General features: G+C 41.3%; 1 long non-coding RNA gene across 1 annotated transcript; it reads left to right on the plus strand.

Annotated features, from left to right (window-relative positions):
- The first annotated feature begins 1,847 nt into the window (after window positions 1-1,847).
- Window positions 1,848-10,266, plus strand: LOC102021930. Its single transcript, XR_259151.1, has 3 exons — window positions 1,848-1,920; window positions 9,204-9,339; window positions 9,743-10,266. It is a non-coding gene; the product is annotated as an uncharacterized LOC102021930 (long non-coding RNA).
- Window positions 10,267-10,456: the final 190 nt, after the last annotated feature.

Below are 10,456 nucleotides of genomic sequence, written 5' to 3' on the forward strand. Positions count from 1 at the left end.
GGGACCTCACAGTTGCCGAGGATGGCCATGGTACCTTTTGGGGGAGTTGTGGTTCTTCTGAGCATCACTTCCTGGCTCCAGTGCAGATCCCTCAGCCTGCTAGCACAGATCCTTCTTCCTGCTGGCACAGACTTTGTAAATTCCACCACTGACCTTTGGGCCTTCCCAGCAGATCCGTGAAACAGGCCTGCATGAGACGTTGTCATGGGTTCTGGGCCTCCAGTTGGATTTGTGGGAGGCATTGTTATGAGCTTTGGGTATTCAGCTCAACTCATGTAGGACATTGTTGTGGGATCCAGGCCCTCAGCTGGATTCCTTGGTCTTAGTGTGTGGACAGATTCCCTGCACTCTTTTGTATACTGTTCTTTGGGTGACTATTATAAATAATCATATGAAGTATGTATCCTGTATTATATTGTTCCCCTTGCAAAATAAGCCCCAAACCAACACAGGTTCAAATAACTGACACCTTTAAAAATGTACCCTAGATTTAAGATTTGCATCTGGTTCTGTGTTCTGAAATGCATATACATTTTGGCATTTACATTCTGACAGTTGACTGTTAGTATAGTTGTATCTTGCTGACAGAATTATTGCAATTGTCTTGGCTAAAAATTTCATGTAAGGTAATTTTTAGAGTTCTGAAAGGACAAGGGAGCTGGGATTTCATCCAGTTACTAAATAGGTTGAGTAACATTTTGTATTTGCTTGGTAAGAAATATTTATGAAGAAAATAGTCAGATAGTGGTTTCCATAGTAACATGTAGCATGGTAGTAAGGTGTGTGTGTGTGTGTGTGTGTGTGTGTGTGTGTGTGTCTATGAGACCTCAACCACATTTAACTATAGGAGACTATGCTGATAACTATTGAAATAACCTAATAATTATGATAACAATATGCAACTAATGTAGCTTGTGTACATTACATTACTTGAATATCTAGTATGTAGAGTGATTCCGTGATAGGAAACATGAAACACTCAAAATATCTCGCGTGTAGGGTGTAGGAAAAAATGATTGAAAACAAACTTGCTTTCCAGCCCAGAAATCCCCTCCAAAAAGCCAGTAGAAAAGGAAAGCACTTTTAAAAATACGTGTGACTTCCCACTCCCTTTGAAATGGCTTTACTGAGGCACAAATAAACAAACATACTATTGAATAAGTACAAATGTAAAAAGCGATACACATGGTCGTGACTGGCTCAATGATGGCAAAGACGAGAATCTCCTTCTCCTGATAGAGCTGTGTTACTTTCCCTCATGCGGTGAAGTGAATGAGAAAGGTTCTTTTGCCCATCATTACAAAGGTTTCAGTCTGTGTTCCTTGGTTACCTTCCTTTGAGCTCTTGGAGAGTCAGAACATCTGGGTGAGAAGCCCAAGACATTCACCTGTAGGGAGCTGTAAAGGAGAGAAAGAGGGAAGGGGAACGGGAAAGGGGAAGGGGAGGGGGAAGAGAGAGGGGCCAAGGTCCCGGTGTACAGTTCCAGGACACGCCTGCCTCATGCTCCAACTATGCCCCACCCAATGGTTTCCACTGTTGCTGTCAGTGATGGGGTCCCAGATGGGTTACTAGGTTTTGTGCCCAATGAAGAATTGGGTATAACATGTGACGGTAAGGAAAAATGAGCAGTTTAATAGAGCTTAGTTAGGCGATGGTGTGCTCGTACTGGTGGGAAAATGGCACGGGCTTGAATATGTTGGGCTTAAGAATTCATTATGTTGCTCTGGTCTGGGGTGCTTCCCAGGGGGTCCTCCAGAGCGAGTGACTGCCTGTTTGACAAGGTCCTGAGTCACGTCAGCTGTGTTTACTGCGCATGTCCTTTCCCATAATGCACTCTGTTATAACTGGAGGTATGGGATGCGGCCTGTACGCAGAACCTTTCATGAGCTCCGAGTGAAAAGAGGTTATTGCAGATCATGTGTAGGTCCTGCTGGCAGGTTTGGCATGCATGTGTCTTGGTTTGGCGTTTCGGAATTTTCTTGGGATCTTTGTTTTTCTTATCTCTGAGGCTTGGCCCTAGGGCGTTGCCCAGGTTTAGGTGAGTGGGGCTGAGTGGTTCACCAGCCCTGATTGTACCATCTACATTACCATCTTCCTCAGTAGTGTCACCGGCTAGGGACCAAGCCTTAAGCAGTGCACTTTGGGAAGCATTTCAGACCCAAACTGTATCTGGCTAAGTAGGCACAAGTCAAGACCTAGTCTTCTTGAGAGAAGCTATAACTCGTCTTCCAGTGCAAGAAATTCATTGCAGTGTTTGCCCCACTCAATGCATCCTAACTTAACCAGGTAGCTGGAGCGATTCTGTGCGTTAATGAATTGGCTTTATTGACAGGAAATGCAAATTTCTATCTCTATGAGGGAGACAGTTTTCCAGACTGGAGGAAGGCACCTCCCAAAGTCAGCCCCTTAGCACACAGAGACTAGGAAGTAAGGGATGTTGTTTCCAGGCCCTTGAGAAAGAAATTCCTGAGTCATAAAGCTGACAAAAGGTCTATTTAGCTCCCAGGACGATTTATATAAATGTCAAAGAGAGGAGAAAGTACTTAAGATTACAAGTTATCTAAAGCAAATGCTGAAAAAGGACAGAGAAAATAATTCTTCCCTTCTTTTCAATAGGGAAAATTAAGCCTCTTATTTTTAATTTGCATTTGTCCTTCCAAAAGCAAGAAATAAAAACCTTCTTTGAAAAGCAGTTAAATGCTGCATATTTCAGAAAAGTGCTCTTTGGTTATAGGAGTGGGAGTTATGCAAGACTTTAAGGAGGAGCTGAGTGTGACGACTTGAAACATGGTTAGGACTGAGCAATGTGCAGTTTAGGAAAAAGCGCCTTGTAGGGGGATGAAGACAGCTGGTCTTGCTTTTCCTTAGGGAGAATCTGAGGTATGCGGTTTGGGTGGCTTAGGGCTCCTTTTGTTCTTGTCTGTGACTAGGACACCAGAGCAGAAAGGTGAGTGCCAAGTCCGTGGGGGATGGGGAGGTGAACTGGGGAGCCTCAGAGGGAGACTGAGGAAGGGCTCAGCACTGAGCCGTGTGAGATTAGCAGGAAGAAGTAGGTCCAGGGGTGAAACAAGAGGTGGGGCTTGGAGAGGCTCATGCAGTGTGGTTGTGCTGAGCAGAGCAGGTCTGTGTGTAGGGAAAGGGATGCACCTTGAAGACCACAGTGTGAAGTGAACCAAATCAGACGCATGAGCTTACATATTGTGTAACTTATGTGAGAAACTCAAAGTGTAAATAATTTAAAAAGTTAAAGATGGACAATGGGAAACAGAGATTGATCTTTTGCAAGGGACTAAAGGATCTAGAGAAGGAAAAAAGTAGGGGAATGAGAAGGGAAGAGAATAACAAAGGATTAAGATGTGTTAAGTACATAAACCTATTCCCTAGGATGAATACAAACACTGCAAACTGTAAAATGTACTAATAAAGAACAATAGTTTTTAAAACTAGGCAGAAATGAGTATCTAATCAACGGTGGTGTGTAATCTCTGGGGAAAGACAGGAAGTTATTTTGAATGGAATACTATGTAAGGCTTATTAATGGAATTTGTTTATCTTGCCTCATCCCAGAATAGAAAATGATACATTAGAGCTAACAAAGGGCATCATATAAAGTATAAAAGAAAATTTAAAAATGATCCTGAAAAAAGGGCACCAATGTCAAGAGCATAGGGAAAACTGTTATTGATATAACTCAGCCACAGTTTTTCTGAGCTATGTAGCAGTTTCAAAAGGTAAAGATAGGTGTTTAATTCTGTTAAAAGTAGAAGAAACTTACCAGAGGAAGTAATAGTTTAGTCTAATCAAAATCTTTTATATACAGTTCTATACAAAAGACTGAACAATGTCCTCAACAATGTTCAGGCAGCTAAAGCAGTAAAAAGTGAGCCGGTAAATACTTCAGATGGGTTGGCAGGATGTATGCATAAATACAAGAGATTGGGAAGACAGATTATGTTTTGATCATGGAGGCGATGATTAACAGGGTAAGTAGGGCGTTTCAACCTCATTCAACTGGTGCTGGGAAGCTGTAAAAAGATTTGAGTAGAGTGAATGAAATGACACCATCTTTAGAGAGATGGATGAGGCAATTGTGTTCTAGATAGATTAGAAAGAGGGGGGGAACTGAAAGCAAGGAGCTATTTGAAGACTTTGCCATAATCTAGATGTGAGACAGGAAGGTCTATGAGAGAGCATTGGTTTAAGGAAAGGGACCCGCGGGAAGAGCTGCTGCTGAGGAAGAATCTACAGCACCATTGCATGTACAGAGGAAATAGCGGTCACATGTTTTGTGAACAAGGAGAAACTGTATGTATTCCTTCAGATTAGCAGGGGTAATGAACGTCAAGGAGAGACAGATCCTGTGGAGGATTTAATATTAGTTTTGGACATAATTTTTGAGATGTCAGTTGGTGACACTGAGCGAGCGCTGTTCAGTAAGGACTTGGAATGCAGACCTGAAGCTCAGGAAAATTAGGCTGAGTGTGTAGCTGGTCAGGGTAGAATGGATAGTGGAACTCACTGTATTAGGCCTAAACATTATTAGATTCTCTGGAAAATGTAATTAGTAAAAAGTCTTAATATCAGACCCTAAATTTGGTATTTGGAATATACATTTTTTCCCTACAAGTCTCTAAATTATTAGGGTTTGTTGTGAACGCCAATCAATGTTACTGAAAAGTGAAGCATACATTGTTTTGTGGGGCAGGAGAAGGTGCTCATCATCTCGAAGTGCACAGTGAGCTCCTAGGGTGCCTACAAAGTCTTGAAACAGGAACATCCTTGAGTGCTGCCATAGGAGCTAATCTTTAATGGTGTCACCAAGTAACATAATGACAAAAAAGTCTCTGTCCACTGTGAACCTATTTTTTTGTTCATCTTCCGTAGTTAAAGAAGATTCCTTTAGATAAAAGGAGTAGAATACTGTAAAAGCCCCACCACAGACATCAAAGGTTCTAGTTTAACTCCCAGTTCTCACCCCTGCCGTGGGGTTAGATCTTCATCTTTACCATTTCTGGAATGTATGGTTGTAAACTGGTTGTAAACGCCCTGCCCTTCCTGGACTCCCAGAATGTACTGTTCTCCCCGTAAATGCTCTACCCCTCCCGGATTCTCGGAATGTACTGTTCCTGCCATAAAAAATCCCCTCATTGTTACAGATGTGACATATGTTTGGCAAACAGGATGCGGTTTTAGGGTTTAAAAGGTACTCTCGTCCCTGGGTGGGCACTGGTCTGATCCTTCCCTGCGTGGAGGCTCTCAGTCAGTCCCTGGCAGGGAACTCTTCTTGCCATAAAGGCTCGTCCTAAATTCCAATTGGCGGTCCGTGCATCTTGGTGTTTGTCGGTCGGTACCATTTGGTTCATTTCTGGTTGCGAGTCCAGAAAAAATACATGCTACCGTTCCAGTCACGCAGTTGTGTCGAAGACAGCTGGTCACTGCAGAGTCTTTGTAAATCGCTGCTGTGTCACACAAAGCTCAGCGGAAACAAGGGAAGGTTCATGGCTCATGACAGCAGGCACTGTTTTTAAGAATACATGCGCCCCTCGCAGAACGCATGTTCTCATGGGGAACCCGGCTTTAAACCATTTCTGCACCTGCTTCTGGGTCGAGGCTTCGTAAGCAGTAGAGCAGCTCGCTTGCTGCGATCTATTTGAAAGTCAGCCCTGGACACAAGGGTTTGTAAAAAAAATAAAATCAAACAAAGAAAGAAGAACAAAGAAAACATAGAAGGGAGAGTTTATTGACTTGCAGATGCCAAAATTTACCCCACCCAATTGTTTTATTGGTTACCCAGAGTGCAGCTCATGCAGAACTCTTACAGGTCTTTCTGTACGTGACACGGAACCTCAGGAAGGAAACTTTCCATCTTCTAGTTTGCCATTCCTGGTGGTTGAGCCTTTGCCAGGAATGAAGTGTTCATTTCTTTGATTAGGTCATTGGCCAAGATATTTCTTTCAGGCGGACCTCATTCTGGTTTTTTCTTTGCATGTTATCCTATTTCTCATTTGTCTGATGCTCATCTACCTTCATCGTCTATCTAGTTCACTCAACACTTGTAGTTTTCTTCCAGTTGTAACAAGGGCAGGGAACTCTTCTTATCACAAGGACTTGATAGACATGGGACCAGGGAGGAAAACTGCTGGGGGAGAAATTGGAGTTGAAGAAGGATGTCGAGAAGGGTGAGCCTGTACATGTGCGGATTTGGTGTATCACACACTGCCATTTCTATGTCTTTAAATTTGGGCTGGGCTGTAACTAGCTGCTGAATGCCTTAAAATCTGAGTTCTCAGATCAAATCAGAGTGACAGGAAAAGTTGATAGGCTATCTCAACTCATGGCCAGGAAGACAGCTGGCTGTATGTGAGACGGCTAGGAAATAAACCTGTTTTGATATTATTGGAGGCTAGAAATTCATGGCCTACGTTAAACTATGCCTTCACCTGAAATAGTGGGATGGGTCACTCAAGTCAGAGGGTAAACAAAACGTTGCTACTGTAATTCTTATTTTCTTTCTTCCTTCTTTTCTTTTCTTTTCTTTTCCTTTCCTTTCTCCCCACCCCCTCTCTCTTTGTACTAGGGGCTAAACCCAGGGGCTTCATATAGAGATAAATCCTCAGCTCTTTTTATTTTTTATTTTAATACAGGGTCTTACTAAATCGCTAAATTTCCCAGGCTGATCAGGAATTCATAGTCCTCCCGCGTCAGCTTCCCTTAGTGCTAAATATGTAGGCATGAACCACCATGTCTGGCTGCTACCAGAACTCTCTTAATTTTTAATAGTGTAAACAATTTCATAGGACTAGGAAAAAAAATCTATACATTCCTCATTATATTATTATTCTATTATTGTTAAAAAGTAAGACCCAAAACCTCGGTTCTTCCCATACCAGAGGGAGGTCCTATAAGAGGTCAGTACTTGAATTTGGGGGGTTTGGTTTCACCATTCCATACATATTGTCATGTCAGAAAGTAGATAAAACCAGAGAAGCAAGACCTCTTATAAAACTGTCTTAGAAACAGGCTATTTCTCTCAGATGTGCACCTTATTTTACGCACATTCAAGTTCTCTTCATTGATCTATTATTTTTTGACTTTTCAGCTTCACTTTTATTGACTTTTCCATGAATTTGATATTAAAGCAAATTATGATTATATCAGAAAAAGCAGGCACTGGTTATTTTTTACCAAGGGAAATTTAATTATAGCACATACCTATGGGGTAGATACTAGCATTTGCCTCATTTCGTTGGTTAAGGAACAGAAGGTAAATGGATGAAATTTTCTCAAAGTCACCTACCTAGGAAGCGGTTGACAGCAGATGTAAGTGTTGGTATGACTCCACATAGTCAAAACCATAACAATTACTATAGTTTTAAAAACTTTTTTGCCCAAGTTTTGCATCTTATTTTGAAGAAAACTCTAGTTATTAATTTTTCCCCAACATACTCCGTAAACACAGCAGATCTCTTCTTTATACTTAATCTTTGTTGTCATCAGATCTTGTTTCTGTCTAGCCCCATTTCCTATAAGCTTTGAGATTTTCCTTTTATCTGTTTGTTTGCAGTTTCTACTTGTTCAGTAATGTTAGAAAAGCTCAGCACATAAACAATCCTGACATCAAGTATACTTATGTATTTACTACAATGATGTGAAAAGATTTTTCATTACTTCCTAGTTTATTTTACAGTGTTTCCCACCTGGGTGCGATGCTGGTGAGGAATTCCTTGAGTCCACAGAAAAAAATCCCCCAAAATCCAGGCCAGCATTGTGTGAACACAATGCCAAAGCAATTAGCTAAACAGCAAAAATGTCAGTCATGCCTTTCTTCTTTCCCTCAAACCAGGTCCCAAAGTAGTTGGAATAACTTTTCCAATTAATCTGTTTGTTGATTTTTCTTTGTGTAGGCAGTTCAATAGCCAAATATTATTCTCCCTTTTCATATCTCATATTAATTAAAAAAAAAAAGGATTCTTTTTTTGAATCCAATGCCTGGCTTGTCAGAAGTTGCATTCTTTTATTTTTCTAGATTCATCATTACCATGAGAAACAAAGCTATCACATGCAAATTACATTGAATTCCTTTGAGCCTTAACAAGCACATCAGTGTTTTACATCTGAAGAAAAGTTTCCACTGGGGACACCCACGTAGATTTTGTCTCTGGTATTTAGGCAAATGTCCTAGGCTCTAAAGTTGTTATAAGGAGAAATTTGGAAAGTCATGGAATTGTTTTTCTTTTAATTCTCTTTAAGATAAGTACTACTATTAATGCTATTGCTGTAGCATATACAAATTTAGCATAGAGTTAAAAAATGGTCAAATAGTAATGAGTAGATAGACATTGGTACAAACCTGATGTAGGAGATCATGTTAAGTAACCAAGGCTTGATAAATAATACTCCACTGCAAGGCTTTTTACATTCACTGGTGTGTGTGTATTGTTTTGGGGTGAAAAAGAACAATTTAGCTGAAACACAGAAAGGTTGCTAATCCAGGTTCTGCTGCTGTCTTTGCGCCTTTTGATTATGCCTCAGAAGGTCACAGGCGAATGATGAAGTTAAGGGTGACCTGATGGCATGAAATGGATGAGTTTCTGGGCTGTCACTGATCCCGCCTCTCAATCGCAGCTTTGCTGATGACCCTCGCTGACTGAAACACAGAAATATTAAGGGAGTTTCAAAATTTTGAAGATTTAGCTATGTTTAAAAGGCAGTTTGAGTGTACTAAGGCTAAATTATAATTTGTGGTATGAAATGGCAACAGAGATCATATGTTGACTTTAATAATCGTTGTGACAAATGTCCCTCTCGGTACAGTGGTACTGGGAGGTACTGAGTGGTACTCCCAGAAGTACACTGTAATTATGATTAAAATATGTGAGAATGTACCACCTTTCCATATTTTTTTCTTCTGTGATAAAGGAGCCATTGGAACCATTACTTGGAGGGATACTGTATTTTCTTAGATAACTGCCTTTCATCTATGTTGTTGGGCAACAGAAAATCTACAATGAGTTTAAAATGTAAAGATAAACTGAAGCCATTAAAAACTGAGTAGGAACAAGTCACAAGGAACTGCAAGATGCTTTAAAAACATGGTAAATATGCATAATTAATCTGATGCTACTTTCTGTGAGCATGTAGAGGGGAAGAAACAATAAACATTTGGTGAAGAGAGGACTTTGGTTGTTCATTTCCTATTCCAGGCCAATACTCTTCACATCCTGGAAAGACTACAGACTGCTATATAGAGATGCAGACTCAAGAAGTCCGGCTAGGAGGACACCAGTGGCTGTGGTCAGCTACCTTTGAACATGTCTTTACATTTTGATACTTTGTCAGGTGAGTCTTGCCTACTGAAAATGCAAAACCTTAGACGCCCTTCTTTGGTAGGAGATTCGGGGGTGGCAAAACTGGCTGGGGAAGTAGGCCTGACCTGCTAAGTTAAAATCCAAGACACATGCGCAGTACAGTTCCCAAAGGCCTGCATGTGGACTTCTCGCGAGAACGCGAGCCGGTTTTCTATAGGGCTGCCTGGACCGGACGGCAGCCTGAGGAATGGGTGATGCAAGCGGGACCGTCTTTGGCCCGGGGTTCTGTCTTGCATAGTGGCCGACCTCACGCTGTACGGTGCAACTCTTTCCCTACAAACCTGGACCAGCTCCGCAGAGCCTGTTTCTTTTCCTACCTTTAATAAAACTACTACCATTTGTGCTTGCCTTGATGAATTCTTTGCTCTGGACAGAAAGAACCTAGAGACCATCTCCAGGAGACTCCAGCGTCCCGAAATCTGGTAACAGTTCCTGGTAGGATGATCAAATTCTGTAAAACAAGCATGAATTCCAAAGCGGAGCGGCAATCAGAGCAGCGGTGTGTGAGCAGCTGGCGTGTGCGTGGGCGTGAGGCTGAAGGCACCCAGTCCTCTGGGTGCCAGTGGCAGGTGTTTGGGGTTCAATCTTAGCTCTGGGGATTGCTGAGTGACCGACGCACTGATCTTTTCTGTAGAGATGGCCTGCATGTCCCTGGGTATTTTTTCTAAGTATAATTCCCTAGCTGTGTTTATCAACTCTATCAGAAATTGTGCAAACTACCTAGTGCCTTGTAATAATTATCTTGCTGGAATTGAAACTGAATTTGATGGATTGTATTTTCTTGTTTACAATTAAGAACTGCAATGTGAAGTGTGATTGAAAAATACTGAGATGTGTTATGGACACGTAACCATTCCCCATGATGAAAGTGATCATTATGCTCTGCAGATGTGTACTAATAAAGATGAAAATTTTAAAAATGTGGTGCATTTGAATAAAAAATTTATTATAGTAAAATTGTCATTAACCCCCTCACTTCAAAATCCTCGTCTTTGCTTCAAAAACACTTATCCCACTGCTCTTCCCACTGTCTGAAGCAGTTCTGGAAGTCCTTTTCCTTTTCCTTTTTCTTTTTATTTTAAAGAAAA

This window comes from Chinchilla lanigera, unplaced genomic scaffold (assembly GCF_000276665.1).
Source record: "Chinchilla lanigera isolate Chin_1 unplaced genomic scaffold, ChiLan1.0 scaffold00002, whole genome shotgun sequence".
NCBI lineage: Eukaryota > Metazoa > Chordata > Mammalia > Rodentia > Chinchillidae > Chinchilla > Chinchilla lanigera.